We start from the raw sequence: 18,479 nt of genomic DNA on the forward strand, positions 1-18,479 counted from the left end.
AACTCCCGGAAATACCGCCAGATAGGGATATAGAGTTTGTCATTGACCTTGCCCCTAGAACCTCCCCTATAGCTAAGAGACCCTATAGGATGGCAGCCTCTGAATTGGTAGAACTAAAGAAACAACTGGAAGAGTTACAACAAAGTAGTTTCATTAGACCGAGCTCATCACCACGGGGAGCTCCAGTCTTGTTCGTCAAGAAGAAGGATGGAAGCATGAGGATGTGCGTGGATTACCATGCACTAAATGAAGTCACCATCAAGAACAAATACCCTCTTCCCAGAATTGATGACCTCTTTGATCAGCTGAAGGGAGCCAAGTACTTCTCCAAGATAGACCTAAGGTCAGGATATCATCAGCACAAGATTAAGGAAAGTGATATTCCGAAGACGGCCTTCGTCACCCACTATGGGCAATATGAGTTTACGATGATGCCCTTTGGACTCACCAATGCACCTGCTTATTTCATAAACCTCATGAATAAGGTGTTTATGGAAGAGTTAGATAAGTTTGTCGTAGTTTTCATTGATGACAAACTTATTTACTCTAAGAGTGTCGAAGAACATGAGCAGCACCTACGAGTGGTTTTGGAAAAGTTGAGAGCGCACAAGCTCTATGCCAAGTTTAGCAAGTGTCAATTTTGGCTTGAGAAAGTAGCATTCCTTGGTCATATCTTGACCGCAGAAGGAGTAGCAGTGGACCCCGAAAAAGTCGAAGCAGTCTCCAATTGGCAGCAACCAACCAATGTTAGTGAAATCAGAAGCTTTCTCGGTTTAGCCAGATATTACCGGAGATTTATTGAAGGATTCTCCAAGATAGCCCGACCCATGACAGAACTACTCAAAAAAGAGAAGAAGTTCACCTGGACCGAGTCATGTGAGAGAAGCTTCCAGGAGTTAAAGAGAAGACTAACAACCTCCCTGATATTAACCTTGCCGGATAGTCAACGAGACTTTGTCATTTATTGTGATGCATCTCGTCAAGGATTAGGATGTGTCCTTATGCAAGATGGGAAAGTAGTGGCATATGCTTCCCGACAACTCAAGCCTCATGAGCAGAATTACCCAACCCATGATTTGGAGTTTGCAGCCGTAGTGCATGCCCTCAAGATTTGGAGACACTATCTGATTGGGAATATGTGTGAGATCTACATAGACCATAAGAGCTTGAAGTACATCTTCACCCAGCCAGATTTGAACTTAAGGCAAAGAAGGTGGTTAGAACTAGTTAAGGATTATAATGTGAAAAATCATTACCACCCTGGTAAAGCAAACGTGGTAGCAGATGCCTTAAGCCAAAAATCTTATGGACCTAAGGATGCCCACCTACAAGAAGAAATGGCACGATTAAATGTGCACATCGCCCCCCATGGTTCCAATCGCAAGTTGAGTGTTCAACCCACTCTGGAGGATAAGATCAGAAAGGCCCAAGGTTCAGACAAGGACTTGATGAAAATCCGCATACATACTGGAGAAAACAAGGCACCGGATTTTAGAGTGGATGACAAAGGAACCTTATGGTACAAAGATAGAATTTGCAGACCCAAGGAAGGAGACTTTCGGCAGACTATTATTGATGAGGCCCACAACTCGGCATATTCCATCCACACAGGATCCACCAAGATGTATGTGGATATAAGACAAAAGTATTGGTGGAGTGGTATGAAAGTGGACATTGCATGGTTCGTCGCCCATTGTGATACTTGTCAAAGAATCAAGGCCGAACATCAGAAGCCAGCAGGATTACTGCAACCTTTACCCATCCCGATTTGGAAATGGGATGAGGTAGGAATGGATTTTGTAGTGGGTTTACCCAAGATACCGAAAGGACATGACTCCATATGGGTGATAGTGGACCGGCTCACAAAAGTCGCTCACTTCCTACCCGTACGGACCAATTATGGTGGAGAAAAGCTAGCCCGGCTCTATGTGGACAACATAGTGAAGCTGCATGGTGTGCCTAGCAGAACTATTTCGGATAGAGGAACACAATTCACCTCTAGGTTTTGGAAAAGTTTGCATAAGGCCATGGGCACCAAGTTGGATTTCAGTTCGGCTTATCACCCGCAGACCGATGGTCAAACAGAAAGGGTGAACCAGATTGTAGAAGATATGCTAAAAGCATGTGTCCTTACTTATGGCAAGGATTGGGAACAAAGTTTACCCTATGCTGAGTTTTCGTACAACAACGGTTATCAAGCAAGCTTGGGCATCTCACCATTTGAAGCTCTCTATGGGAGAAAGTGCAGAACCCCCCTGATGTGGTCAGAAGTTGGAGAGGGTGTCCTAGTTGGACCCGCACTCATAAAGGAAGCGGAAGAAAGAGTGGCCAAAATTAGAGAAAAACTGAAGGCCGCCCAATCTCGACCGAAGAGTTACTCAGACAAGAAGAGACGAGAAATAAGCTTCAATCCAGGAAACTTCGTCTATCTCAACGTTTCACCTATTCGAGGGACTCGAAGATTTCAGGTACATGGGAAACTAGCCCCTCGGTACATTGGACCGTACCGAGTACAGAAGAAAATTGGAGCCGTAGCATACCGTCTGGAGCTACCAGAAGGAATGGCTGCCATACACCCAGTATTCCATGTATCCCAACTGAGAAGATGTCTGAGGGTACCCGAGAAAGAGCGTGTGCCAGAAGAAGAAATAGTTTTACAGACAGATCTTCGGTACTAGGAAGTACGTGTCAAGATTTTGGACACTATCACAAAAAGGACAAGAAACTCCAAAGTACAGATTAGCAGAGTTCAGTGGACAGACACCGAGTGGAAGAAGCTACATGGGAACGTGAAGATGCCCTGAAGAAAGAGTTTCCCCATCTATTTAGGAGCCAGCCGAATCTCGACGGCGAGATTCATTTTAAGTGGGGTAGATTAGTAACGCCCGTGTTTTTATCTTATTTAAATTGCATTACCAATCACTCGTTTAAAAATCTTTTAAACCTTTTCCGCCGCTCGAGCTCCCGAATCCCACCCCCCCCCCCCCCCGATTTTCTGACGTCCCGACATCGCGCAGTCCTCTTTTTCCGCGGAGCCGCCCGTCCCTTTTCCTTTTCCACCAGCCCCGCCGTCCCGTCGCATCACCATCATGTCGCGGTCGGCCGCGTGCACCTGCCCGGCCGCAATCGTCGGTGCCGCGCGCCTGTCCCCTCTTTTCTTTTCTCATATTTTGTTTAAATCTATTTTATTTCTCTCTTCTAACTTTTTTCCCATACTCTTTTTTTTCTTCCTTCCTTTTCTTTCTCTTCTCCTTTCTCTTTTTCTCTGGCGCTGGCTTCCTCTTTCTTTTTTCCCCTGTGCTGCCTCACCTTGCTACTTGCGCTAGCGTTGCTGCTCCCTACTCCAGCGCTTAGCACTGCATCTCCTTCACGCAGGCACACACGTGCTGCCTGCTGCCTGCTCAAGCTGTAGCCCGCTCCTTGCGCGCACGCGCCGGCCAGCGCATGACTCGCCGCTGGCCCTATTGCTGGCTGTGCACGTGCGCTCGCATCGCGCCGCCCGCGTCACGCCACGGCCGCCGCAGCCGCTGCTGCTCGCTGTGCTGCTGCGTGCTTGCTGCCCATGCACGCCAAGCCGGCGTGCGACCCGCTGCTGCGCCGGCCCATCTCCGTCCCGTCCCCTCGCCCTCGCAGTTTGCATCTTGTTCCCGAGCATCCCGGCTGCCATTAATGGCAAGGTTCCTGTACTGCCCGTGACCCTCCCACGCCGGCCATCTCCCCTCTCCCTCTCGGCGTATAAATGAGCCCCTAAGCCGCCCCTCATTCCGCCCACGCCGCCCCAGCACCTCCCCTCCTCTACCTCGCGCTGCAGCTCGCCACCGCCGCTCACCATTGCCGGCCACCACCCATCTCCATGGACAGCCCTCCGTAGACCGTCTCCGCACGAGATGAGCGCCGGAATTGAACCCCCTCGGCCTCCTCTCTGTTTTCCCCTCCTCCCTGGGCGTCGCCATGGCCTAGCCGCACCCCCCCCCCATCCTACCGTTCCCCTCCCCCTCCTGTTCTGTCTCGAGGAAGAAGAAAGGCAAACTTGTGCATAACCCCCTCCACTTTTCCTTCTTATGCAGTCTGTAGCCCTCCACCTCCCTCTCTCAAATATTTAATCAGAGCTCCTTCTATCTCTTTATTTCATTACAAATAGGTCCCCATCCTTTTAAAATAATCCCTAAATGACCTTTAACTCATCAGTTCATGTGATATTTTCTTCCGAATCGACTCCAAACTCCACCACGCATCATCTCCAAATATTTTCTCCAAGTCTTAGGATCTACATCCGACAAATATAATAGTCTTCTCTATTTTTTTAATCGAAGCTCCCTATTTCCCTCTCTTTTTTTTTGCTCGTCGGCGTACTTTGTTTTTATTGTGTGATTGTTTGTGTGTCATAGCCGACGGTGTGACCGAGGCGGAGCAGTACTTGAGCCAGAGCCCGAAGACCCGTACCTCGAGTAGGAGCTTCAAGAAGGCTTTAAGGACGGCAAGTCCAATCCCATCCTTTGATGCATATTTATCCTAGTTTTATAAACACAACCTATTGGCCTGTTTTATAAAATGCACTGTTTTATTGCAAGACATGGTTGGATAGCCACCTCTTGATTGCTATGACTATTCCTTGATGACCTAGGTTAATGTCTATATAGGATTTGCTCTGTTGGACGTTAACTACTGCTAGAGATGCTTAGGACCTTTTATTCGCTTTATTATATTTTAATCATGACCACAACGCGCTTTATCAAAAATAAAGGTGTGAGTGTTTTAAAAGATAAAATAGAATTCCGGAAAAATAAAAGAAAGATATAACCTGATGAGATGGATGGTGTTTCCTATGTGAAATGCCACTGGTGAGCTTGTACCTTGTGGTTGAGCATGGTTGGGAGATGTCCGTCTTATCAATGTACGGATGAACTGAGGTGTCATCTTGCCTAACCCACTTATCGTACAACCACTCGACCGTTGTGTGGGCAACGGCTTAGCATAAACCCCACTAGTTGTTCTGCTAGCTAAAAGGAGAGCTGGTGAGCGACGGGAGATCATGGAGAAGGAATACGATCTGTGTGAGTTATGTCCCGGTTATGACTCTGTTGATAGGTCGTTAACCCCATGGTTGCTTCCGTGTTGGCTAGTTAGATTCAGATAAGGTGGGTAATGGCTTTGTTAGGATCCACGGTGACACTAAGGTGTTCGTAGTGCGGTACCCTACTTGTGTGTAAAGTGTACAACCTCTGCAGAGTGTAAAATCTATTCAAATAGCCGTGTCCACGGTATTGGACGAGTTACGGCATGGTCACTGCAATAGTCATTTTGGGAAGGTTAGTTTTGTGGTGTGAGTCGTTTTGAAAGTGTCCGGCAGTTGTGCCGTGAGCTACTATGGATGTGGAGTCTGGCAGCATTAAAATTTGGATCCTTTGTGTAGGATCAACCCCACTTATTATTCGATTACTACAGAAATATTTTGAGAAAACTCTTTTATGAAATGAACCCTTGCATGTGTAAAATCTTGCTTTATCGCAAACGAACCCTAGCCTTATCCTTGGTATATCCTGTGCATGATCTTTATTATCCCCCTCCGTGGGTGTGGTTGGACTTATTGAGTACCTATGTACTCACTCTTGCCTAGTTTTTACAAAGGAGGATCCGAACTTCGTTCCTGAAGACGTCGAGTAGGTCGCCGTCCTGCACCCAACCTTGCATGTGGTTTAGGGTCTCCACAGGAAGCTTACCATGGCGCAAGACTCTGATGTTATCTTAGATTTTGTTGGTACTTTAGTTTGGCTTTTAGTCCTTATCTTGTCCCTCTTGATAGTGGCGCTTCAGTGCCCGCTACCTCGATGGTTTGTACGGTAATGAATCATCTGATGTAATAAATGTGTTACCAGCCTCCTGGGAGTGATATTTGTATCACATTTAGTCACCTCTGATGAGGGGATGCTTCAACATCACACCAAGGCGCGGCATGGGAACATCTCCATCGTCATCTATAGGGCCAGCAGGGCCCACGCGAAAAGAGGAGAGGCGGCACGATCCCGGGGATCTCTCTCCCTCTCTCTCTCTCTCTCTCTCTCTCTCTCTCTCTCTCTCTCTCTATATATATATATATATATATATATATATCTCCACTCCCTTCCCTTTGACTTATAAAAGTGGAAGGGAGACCCCCCGCCAAGGGAACCGAAGGTTCAGATTCTCATCCTCACACACACACTCCATCAGAGACTTGGGAGCCCCTTCCCTCTCTCACCCATTTGTAACCCCTAGTGCAAACCTAGTGCAAGAGCACAAGTAGCTCGAACTGGACGTAGGGACATTCTGCCCGAACCAGTATAAACCCTCGTGTCTTTCTTGCTCACCATCCAGGCTAGATGCGCAATCATGAAATTTACTAGTCGGCGGTTCGAAACACCTACAGTTGGTGTGCCAGGTAGGGGCCTTTGCGCATCTCTTCGACCTCTCTAGGCTGCGGATGGCCAACCACGCTGGAGGATAGGCCCCGGGTGCGCTCGTGCACTTCGAGAGCCTAGACTTCATCATCACCACAGGAGGGGGACTGGAGCAGATTCGTGTTCCAATCCTCCTTGCCCGCACCGCCAACCCCGAATCCGTTGTCGATGCATTCAAGGGAATGCGAATGCGCGCCACCGAGGATTGCATCCCCGGGGTTAATGGGCCCCTCGACTTCAACTACGAGAGTTTGGGGCGCCAGCTCCACATCTTCTTAGGTCCCCGACCGACCCAGGAGGACTTCCACCACATTCTCTACTCACTCGCCAACATCACGTTCTCTTCTTGCTCTCAAACCAAGGAACTGGAGTGAGGAGAGGTCGAGTGGGCCCATCCATGGGTCGGCTGAACCAGTGGTTCGGTCGAACCAAGCATGTGCCTATTTGGTCCTGTCTTGTATCGGTTCATCCTGTGTTGCACGTGACCTTATAAAGGTTACCTTCTTCGTCTTGGATTGTGATGGACCCATGAGCTGAGGTGTTGACGACGAGGTATAGTCCTAACCACTTGCTCCGTAGCTTCCCGTGACCAAACAGCTTCACCCTGGAATTGAAAAGCAATACCTTATCTCCTAGGTTGAAGACCTTCATTTTCAGCCTTCTATCGTGCCATCTCTTAGTTCTTTCTTTGTATATCGAGGAACTATGATAGGCTTTGTCTCTCCATTCCTTCAGTTTTGAGATCTGCAATTTTATGTGCTCTCCAGCTTGATTGAGATCCATGTTCCATCTCTAGATAGCCCAGTGTGCCCTGTGCTCCAACTCGACAGGTGGATGACATGTTTTCCCGTAGACGAGTTGATCGGGTGACATGCCAATGGGTGTTTTGTATGTTATACGGTATGCCCATAAAGCATCTGCTAATTTTGGACTCCATGCCTTGCCCATCTCATTGACGGTCATTCGCAGAATATTGTTGATTTGCTTGTTAGATGTTTCTATGTGACCACATGTCTGGGGATGATAAGGGGTTGCGGTTTATGCATAGTACCTAGTTCCTTAAGGAAGTTTTTGAAGGCTGTATCAATGAAATGAGAACCTCCACCACTGATCACCATCCTCGGTGTTCCAAACCATGGAAAGACCAGTTCTTGGAACATCTTCCGAGCATGCTTAGCATCGGCTGCCCTGCATGGCATGGCTTTCACCCATTTGGAGACGTAATCCACAGCGACCAAGATATACTTGCAGTTATGAGATTTTGGAAAAGGCCCCATATAGTCATTGCCCCATACATCAAAGAGTTCCACTTGAAGATTGTATGTTAGAGGCATGGCATCGTGAGCTGAGATCCCTCCATGCTTCTGGCAACTGTGACACTGTCGGATGAAATCCTTGGTGTATCATACATTGTGGGCCAATAGAATCCACTCTGCCAGATTTTTGCTTGTGTGCGAAATACACCAATGTCCTCCATATGGTGTTGCATGGCACTTCTCAATGATCTTGACCCCTTCTAGCATAGGTACACACTTCCTCAATAATCCATCTAAACATACTCTGTATAAATATGGCTCATCCCATAGCTGGCGTCTGCTCTCGTATGCTAGCTTCCTCCTACTTTCTTCTAGTGGTACATACACTCGAACCATGAAATTCACAATGTTTGCATACCAGGGGTTTGACATCTTCACCTTGAGGATCATGTCATCTCGAAGGAACTCATTTATCAAAAGTTTCTACGTGTCAGTGATATTCATACACGATAAATGATCTACTACTGAGTTTTCTACTCCCTTTTTATTTTCTATTTCCAAGTCAAATTCGTGGAATAGAAGGATCCATCTTATGAGCCTTGGTTTAGCAACTTTCTTATTGAGGAGGTACTTCAAAGCAGCTAGGTCTGTGTAGACAATGACCTTTGCCCCCATTAAGTAAGACCTAAACTTATCTATCGCAAAGATGATCACCAGGAGCTCTTTTTCAGTTGTGGTGTAATTAAGTTGAGCTCCTGTTAGCGTCTTGCTAGCATAGGCGATCGCATGATGCTTTTTATCCTTAGTTTGCCAAGTACGGCTCCCACCGCATAGTCGCTAGCATCACACATGATCTCAGAAGGAAGCTTCCAATCTGGGGTTGGATGATTGGAGCTGAGATGAGTGCCTCTTTGAGAGTGTTAAAGGCTTTTAGTCACTCATCATCAAAGTGGAAGGGGACATCCTTAGCTAGTAAGCTCCTAAGGGGTCTAGCAATACTAGAGAAGTTACCGATGAAGCGCCGGTAGAACCCTGCGTGGCCTATGAAGCTTCGGATCCCTTTCACATTGGTGGGGAGCGGTAGTTGTTCGATGACCTCAATCTTTGCTTTGTCCACCTCTATTCCTCTCTTGGAGAACTAAGTGTTCGAGGACGATGCCCTCTTGGACCATGAAGTGGCACTTCTCCCAGTTCAGCACCAGGTCCTTTTCTTGGCATCTCTGCAAGACCTTGTCCAAGTTTCTGAGGCAATGATCAAAGGTCTTACCATAAATCAAGAAGTCATCCGTGAAGACCTCCATGATATCTTCAATCATGTCTAAGAAGATGGACATCATGCACCTTTGGAACGATGCGGGTGCATTGCACAACCCGAATGACATTCTTCGGTAAGCGTAGGTTCCGTAAGGGCATGCGAAGGTTGTCTTACTTTGATTGTTGGGATGGACAGGAATCTGATAATAACCAGAATAGCCATCAAGGAAACAAAAGAAAGAGTGCTTTGCTAATCTTTGCAACATCACGTCGATGAAGGGTAGCAGGAAGTGGTCTTTCTTGGTGGCCTTGTTCAGCTTCCTATAGTCGATGCACATCCTCCATCCCGTGAAGGTGCGCTGCGGAATTAGCTCATTCTTCCTATTTTCCACGACTGTCATACCTCCTTTCTTGGGTACCACCTGCACCGGACTTGCCCACTCGCTATACGGGACGTGATAAATGATCCTGGCGTCTAGGAGCTTTAAGACCTCCTTCTATACAACCCCTCACATCATTTTTTGGGATTCCCTTGAAGGTGCCATGGTAGGATCGATAGGGATGCCATGAGTACAAAGAGTAGGGTTGAAGCCCTTGAGATCCTGGAGGGCATAACCTAGCACAGGCTTATGCTTTTCTAGAATAGCGATGAGCTTTGCGGTCTCCTCTTCTGAGAGTTTCTCGTTAATGATCACGGGAGACTCTACATCGTTGTTCAAGAAAGAATAACGGATCCCAGAAGGAAGAGGTTTTAGCTTAATTTGGGATCATGCTGGTTTTTCGAACTCTGGGAGTTAGGACCTCATCAGAATCTTCCTCTTCCTGGATGAATTCTTCTGCATCTTTCTCGAAGAGTGATTCTGTTAAGTCTAGAGGAGTGATATCCAACACTTCCTCAATTGACTCTATGATTGGGGAGATCTCTGCTACTATATTGGTTGTTCGAGTGATTGGGATAGTGAGAGATTCATTCCCTAATCTGATGCTCAGGCTCCCTGACTCTAGTAAATTTATGAGAAGCTTCTCGATGGGATGCCCTATCAAGATGTCGAAGTGAGAAACTTCGAACATGTGGAAATCGAGTCTTGCCTTAACATCTTTGTGCCCAACGGACATAATCTGGATCACCCCATAACTGCCCAAGAGGGAACCTGAAGGTTCTTTGAGAGTTCTGCCTGTCGGGGCTAAAGCTTCACCGCCTAGGAAGGCTAGTGCAAAATTATCCGACATAATATTGGCTCCGATAGTGGGGTTATAAAGAGCTATCACATCTTGGTCCCATATGTGACATCGGATAGAAGAAGAAGGATGTTTGATTTGAATTGGTTCTAGAGATAACTCTTCTTCCCTCAACCATTCATCGCTCTATATGAGAGAAGGGGAACAACTTCCACTTGAGAGTTTCATGTGTCATGCCTGAAATTTTAAGACACGAGCACACTTGCTCGAATTTGCGCAGGTGATGGTAGGGATTTTCCTTGTCCCATCCTAAGAAGGGATGTTCCTAAACCTTATCTATGTAACCAGGGCTGATTGTGTAGTCAGATGAAAGAAATGGATCAGCATGAGAGGGTGGCTCAAAAAACTCACCCTTTGGCGCGGAGAGTTGTTGAATGGATGGCTGCTCCATGGATAGTGGGGGTAAAGATAGAATCAAAGGAAAAGAAAAGATACAAGGACAAGAGAATATAGCAATCGTTCCCCGGCAACGGAGCTAGAAAGCTTGTTGGGTATTTTTAACGTCACGGATAAATCCGCAAGCGCACGGAATACCATTGTAGCTTTCACCCTACAGTATTCTAGGGTATCGTATCCGCTGAGGAACGTGTGTATACTCTCTAAGGTTCAGGTTCCTCCAAGGACACCACACTGGCTAGAGGCAAGGAGCGGAGAGGATTTCTAAGGCTAAGAATCAAATATAAGGTAGAACTATCCTAGTTGTTTACTTCAGGCTACTGACTCCGCCTGGATAAAATTGAGATGCCCCAGTAAAACGACACTAGGATATACCCGAACGGGGAGGGTTACGCTGAGTTAACAGGGTTTCACCACCTATCACCTACCTCATCGAACCGTGGGATAAACCACAACCAACAGGTAAAGTCTAGCCTTGACACCACGTCTACGTTGTCGTCTACTAACTCTAGCCTCGACCAAGAACATCCATCTCTATCAGGAGTCTTAGAATAGAGCACCCACTAAGCCAGTGAACTATCAATCAAGTAAAAACCTAAAGAGCTAGAACTATTACTTTACTATGAAACTAAAGCACTAAGGAAGTCACGACCACTTACTTTGAATTATAAGCATCCGCCGAGGTACAAGCTGGAGGAGAGTGCCGACAACTCCGGCACTTCCCCTACTTCCCCTCACTCTCCTATCTTCTAACACCACCTAGGCAGCGCTACACCTCTAGAGAGAGCCTAGAGCTTGGAATGGGAGAGGAGAAGGCAAGAGTTGCAAGTGTGAAGTGTGTTCTAATTCTTCCCCCTTTCCCTCATATATATAGGTGTGGCACCAAGGGTCTAAGGCCAGGAAAACAGCAGAGGACTCCTTGAACCGCCATTAGGAGCCAATGAGGAAGCACCACATGCAGGGGTTAAGTCAGTTGTGCCCTGGTTGGTTCGGCCGAACCAGTTTGGGCACCAACCGACCTCAGCTTCGCGCAGGAGGCTGGCAGGTGGGCCCTCTGGTCCCTGGTAAGTGACTTGGCACTTTCTTGGGTCGGTTTCCTTTGCTGGTGGGCCCTTTGATCCCTGTCAGCCTGAACGGTGCATTCTGATTGGTCGAAGCTGCTTGGCCTTGGATCATGCTTGCTCTTTTCCTGAATTTTTAGCTCAAATGTACTTGCATACATATTTAGACCAGCACTTGTGAAATTTGTTAGATAATCATCCTATACTAGTGTTGGCATGTGATATTGTTCCTCTTTTATGCAAGATTTGATGGCCGAAATTGAGCTGTAATGAGCATCAACAGTGGGGGCTCACCTGCCCCTGAAAATTATTCATTTTTGGTTTCTAAAAATAGATTAAATCAGAAAATATACCAAACACATCCAAAAAAGATGAAACTTTAACCCAATATCAGACCTGGGGCAGCGGGACTGCTCATAAGGCATAGAAATATCTAGAATAAGGGATGGGGCATGGTCCATACCTTATATCTGTTGTACTCAGATACGAGTAGGTCTAGTCGGTACAGAAGAAAACTACCCGAGTAGTACTCGGGTACAACTTCTAAGCTAGTATCGGTCTAGGATTCCATGTAACCTTGTCCCTCCAGAGTATATAAGGACGGATAGGGACCCCTCCAAGAGATAGAACACATCATTCATCATCTAAGGTAATACAAATCACCATACAGGACGTAAGGTATTACGCACATCGCGGTCCGAACCTATCTAAACCTTGTGTTGCTTGCACCTTCGAGTTCTTGATCTCGGTGACACCCTACCTACAAGTCTACTAACTTAGGGTATACCTAACAGGCTTGCCAGTAAAACACTAACAGCTGGCACACCAATCAGGGGTGTTCATCGAAGATCCCCTGGCGAGCTTGATGCCAACTATTCAACCTCACTGTCGCACTGGAAGAAGGCGCGGCATTCGTCTTTGGCTCCTAGGTTCGCATCGCCAATGGCTCTGGTAACTTCGATAGCCAACTCGCCAACCCCAGAGGGCTGGAGGCATCAATGCCAACATCTAGCCGTGACATTGACGAACTCGTCGACAATCTCGGTGAAATCCAATTTTCTGATTTAATCGGAAATCGCGAGAGCAAATCCGGGAACAACTCAGCTCCTCGCGATGGGTCCAAACTCGGGTCTCCATTCGGACTTCACATCATAGCCACCGTTTATCGGAAGGCACTACAGTCTGACTCCCTATCCGTATTGGAAAAGGAATTGGATAATCTATTTCAACTCGGACTCTGACCTCAGCTCGCGTCGCAACATAAACACACTGCTACTACTTTGACTTCACGAGGACGCTTGGTGACCCACTGATGACTACTTCAACTACTCATCTTGACTAGAAAACTAGTCGGGGGCGGGCCTCACACCATCAATAACTTGTTGGAATTGACTTCGACTAGTCGGGCTTCATCAACAAACGTCGTGGCTTCATCAACGACCATCGCGGTTTCATCGATAATTGCCCATGAATCAAGCTAATTCACTTATACCTTTCCCGACTTGTTCTCCACAAGATTGGCTACTTATCTGTGTACGTCTCTAGATGGACAATGAAACCCTCTAGAGCTACACTTTGCCGCCTACTTTTTGCGCAACATGCATTCTCTTTGTCCCAATGTCGACTACCTATTTTTGCATGTTGTCCTCTCTCTTTGGTTGCTAATCTACTCAGGTAGTATTCCTCCTTAATCCGTGAAACCTCAAGTCTTCGGTCTTGACCTAAGCGACTCGTACACGATATGAGCGAAGGCTAGAACAGGGACCAGGTGTTTAAACGTAATAGGCGGACTACTCGAGAGACTCAGATGACCTAAAAAAGAGCTCGACACAGCAAATTTATATTTACACCGAATAAAATTCGGTATCTTCACATTACACCGAATAAATTTTGGTACTTTCGCATTATCACCGAATAAATTTCAGTATCTTCACATTATGCTACATAATGTGTATATCGAAATAGGTCAACCTTCGGTGATCACTTTCTAAGACGTTCGGTACATCTCCAATGGCTCCGCTGGCTCCCAAGCTTGGGGACTGGGTAGATTACTACTCGGCGTATCTCTAATGATTCCGCCGGCTCCCAAGCTCGAGGGATAGGCGGATTACTACTCGGCGGATCTCTAACGGTTCCGCTGGCTCCCAGGCTTAGGGGCTGGGCACCAATAACTACTCGACGTGGCTCCTACGACTCACATGGCTCATAAGCTTGGGATCTGGACGCCGCAAAACTACTCGAAAGACTTGAAGAAGAACCTGATTTAAGAAACTTTTGAGGATTTATCTTAGGAAGATAATTGTTTAACCATTATTTCAGGGATTTTATTCCAAAATAAGAGCTTTTTCAAATTTTTAACCTAGAGATCTTATCTAGCCATTAAATTAGGGATATGATTTTTTCAGAGGTAATTTAGGATAATTTTGGGAAAGTTATTTGATTAACCATTTTTCAGGGATTTTATTCCAAAAAAGGTTTTTTTCGAATTTCATTCCAATTTTTCCTATTTTTACCATCATTACAAATATATAAAACACACTGCAACGTATGCCATGTTCATTTGGATCCTTTTTCTAATTTTTTTGGGATTTGGATTCAAGGCTCCGGGCCTGCAGGATACGTGTCACTGATGGCTTATTTTCTAAATTATTTGGAAGATAAGGAAAGAAGATTCAAGGCTAATTTGACCCTCAGCCTAATTCTTCGATTTAACCTAAGACTCGGGGGCTACTCCATATGGAGTGTGATATTCATCATACCCTGTATAAAAGAAGAGTTAAAACTATTCGGGGCATAAGCACCTCACAGCCTAGAAGCAGCGAAGGAAGTACTCGGAAGACACTTTCAAGATAGAGTTTCACAAGAACACGAAGACGACTTCAAAAGTACTCGGAAGCCTGGAGTACTCGGCTACGAAGAGCTTAGGGGCTTGTCAGACTCGGGCCAGCAGAACTGCTCATAAGGAATAGAAATATCTAGAATAAGGGATGGGGTATGTCCCATACTTGTAACTACTCGTATGCGAGTAGGACTAGTCGGTACAGAAGGAAACTACCCAATTAGTACTCAGGTAGGGCTCCTAAGCTAGTATTGGTCTAGGATTCCATGTAACCCTATCCCCCAGAGTATATAGGAGCGGGTAGGAACCCCTCCAAGAGACAGAACACATCAATCATCATCTAAGATAATACAAACCACCATACATGATATAGGGTATTACGCACATCGCGGCCCGAACCTGTTTAAACCTTGTGTTATTTGCACCTTTGAGTTCCTGATCTCGGTGACACCCTGCCTACAAGTCTACTACCTTAGGGTATACCTAGGTAAGCTTCTCAGTAAAACACTAACACCAAAGATTATTGTGACCTATAGAACAAGAAAAAAAATATGCCATGCGTATTTCTAGGGGCGGGTGGGGCCATCAATCGCCAGTACAAATTGGTTCGTAGGGGCAACTGACGCCCCCACCCGCCCCTACAAATGATTTTGTTCCTGAAATGGTTTACTTTTATTCTGAAATTTAGTTTATATCATAAAATATACCATAACACATCAAAAAACTGTTAAATTTGTACTCTAAGATTATTGTGACTTATAGAACTCAATAAAAAATAACAAGCATGTTTCAATATATATGAATATTTTTTGAGAGTGTGCGTGTGCTAGTGTGTGTGAGTGTAATATTCATAAGTAAAAACTAAACCATAAATAAAATTATATACCTATAATTTTATTTAATGTCAAAAAAAATTAAAATCTAACTTATCCTTGTCCCGTTAAGTCTTGGAAACCAACTATCATGCATGTGTAAACCGGCGGGAAAAAAATAAATATTCTTCTCTCTTCTACATAGATCTAAGAAATTCATTATTAAGTAAGGAGGTTAAAACATAAAAATTGAGTTCAAGTGTCGTTAATAGGTCTCATATATATAATTAATTTAGAATACATTGATGCACAAGATATTACAGAGATTACATGAATCCAAAAATAATTTACTAGCTACATATTTAAGCGGTAACAATTTTCGATTCTCCGTCCTTTGTACCCATTGCTTGTCTTCTTTTCTTATATTTGCTTCTATAATTCTCATCTTTTTGGCAGGTCTGTGAAGAGGCTCATTTTATCGTACTGGTTATATTCTTCCACATCATCGATACCATCAACTCCTATGATATTTAAATAACTTGGGGCATGAGCACCTCACAGCCTCGAAGCAGACAAAAAAGTACTTGGAAAACACCTCCAAGACGAAGTTTCGAAAGAAATCGAGGATGACTTCAGAAGTACTCGGAAGCCTGCAGTACTCGGCAACGAAGAGCTCGGGGGCTTGTCAAACCCGGGGCTACGGGACTGCGCACATAGCATAGAATATCCTAGAATAAGGGATGGGGCATGTCCCATACCTTATATCTATTGTAGCTACTTGTATGCGAGTAAGACTAGTCGGAATAGAAGGAAACTACCCGAGTAGTGCTCGAGTTGGACTCCTAAGCTAGTATTGGGCTAGAATTCCATGTAACCCTGTCCCCCCAGACTATATAAGGGCGGGTAGGGATCCCTTCCAAATAATCATCATCATCCAAGGCAATACAAATCATCATACAGGATGTAGGATATTACGCACATCGCGGCCCGAACCTGTCTAAACCTTGTGTTACTTGCACCTTCGAGTTTCTGATCTCGGCAACACCCTGCCTACAAGTCTACTACCTTAGGGTATACCTAGGTAGGCTTGCCAGTAAAACACCGACAATAATTCAGGCTCGCCATCAAAAAAATTGTAGAACTTCTTACTTCAGTACCGATATCCTTCCACCAAGAAGCACCTGTACCCAAGGTAAACTACCTTTCTAGAACCTTCCAAGAAAGATGATACAGTGTCATCCACGTAGACCGTGCATCCCGTCCTACCTTTGACCTATCCTGAAAGGACAAACAAAGCTTGGTAATCATGGATGGAGATGAAGATATTGGCTCTTAGATTAAAGGGCTGCCGTGTAAAACCATCAACGATATCGATACCCTCCTTCCATAGAGTTTCCATCTCTTCCATAAGAGGCTCAAGAAAAAAAAAATATATATATATATATATCAATGCTAAGATGCTTGGGGCCTTGTATAAGGATTGATAGCAAAAGATACTTTCTCTTCTAGCACAACCATGTAGGTAGGTTGTACATCATCAAGATCACTGGCCATATGATGTGAGTGCTAGTTCTATCACCAAACGGATTCATTCCATCCGCACTCAATCCAAGCCAAACATTCCTCAAGTTCTTTCCAAATTCCAGATAATACTGCTCATCGAACTTCTTCCATTGGCGAGCATCAGCTTTTCATCGCCCTTCTTGCGCTTATCCGAATCCCACCACCGCATCAGTTTAGCATCCTTTGGGTTGAAGAAGAAACGCCTCAGGCGACCAGCAACTGGGAGGTACCACATAACCATCGCAGGAATTCTGCTCTGCTTCTCAGAAATGCCTCAAGAAGTGTTTGCTGGCTCAACAGAGGCAACACTATTCCTTGAACCCTTCCTCTTCCCTTTATTCCCATCGTTTGGACCTTGAATGCCTCCACCACAATAACCGGAATTGTTTTTATATCAACTTGCAGAACAAATAGAGCATTTGTCCAAGACTTTGAAAGTATCCCCATGATACAAAATACAATGATTTGGACATGCATGAATTCTTTCCACACGTATCATAAACGGAGTGACAAGCTTCTTTGCTCGATAGGTGTTGGCGGGCACTTTATTTGGCTTTGGAAGCAACCAAGCCAACATACGTAGGAGATTATTGAAACTACTGTCTAACCAATTGTGCTTAGCCTTTAGAGTCAATAACTCAAGTATGAAATAAAGCACGGTCCAGTATTTCGAACATCCCTTTGATCGCTCGTATATATTTTTCTCCCCTAATTTTTTTACCGTCTCGAAGTTTGCTAACCCCTTTGCACTACCTACTAATAGCTCTGCTTTGGTGTGGCGCAACAACTGGCTAAGGAAATCACCGTCATCAAGATCGTCATCACTACCATCATCACTACCACCATCGATGGGCCCCTCGCTGATACCATCACCATCATCATCGCAAACACCCGCACAAAAATCATCATAAGCATCAAACAATCTATCAAACTCGACATCTTCTATCATTTCATCGAGTGGATTCTCCGTCGGAGCGGGTACTTTCTCGCCATGATACGTCTAGAGATCATGTAATTCTCAACAAAACCACCCACCAACACATGCGATCAGATTGTAGTTGTGTCGCTGAATACTCTTATATTCTTGCAGGTTTTGGATGTGCAAGTTATCCTCTACGTCTTCTCATTTCATTCGTGGTTTTCCGTAGCTCGAATAAATTTATTAAGTTCTTCAAGAAAATATTCATCCGTTCTTCGTTCTTTGTACATCCATATCCTAGCCATTTCTGAACATCAACAGATAATTTAAATAAATTAAAATAAGCTCTTCAATAATTCTAAATATATATACCTTTATATACGTGTAGATATGCATGTGTGTAAATATAGAAAAACTCAAATCTTCTTCTATCTCCTCCATGGATATAGGAAATTGGTTACTTAGAAATGAGGCTAAAATATAAAGATTGGACCCAAATGATTACATAATCTTCTTGTTCTCCTACTAAAATAGCATAATTTCATCCAAAAGTTTGAGGCAAATGAAGCCCCAAATGGACATAAATATATATACTTTTATATATACGTAGATATTGGAAAAAGTCAATTTAACATGTACTAACTAAAAAATCAAAACCCAACCTATTATTGAACAACTAAATTTTATGGAAAAAATCTATCAT

Source organism: Panicum hallii, chromosome 5 (genome assembly GCF_002211085.1).
Source record: "Panicum hallii strain FIL2 chromosome 5, PHallii_v3.1, whole genome shotgun sequence".
In the NCBI taxonomy this organism is placed as follows: Eukaryota; Viridiplantae; Streptophyta; class Magnoliopsida; order Poales; family Poaceae; genus Panicum; species Panicum hallii.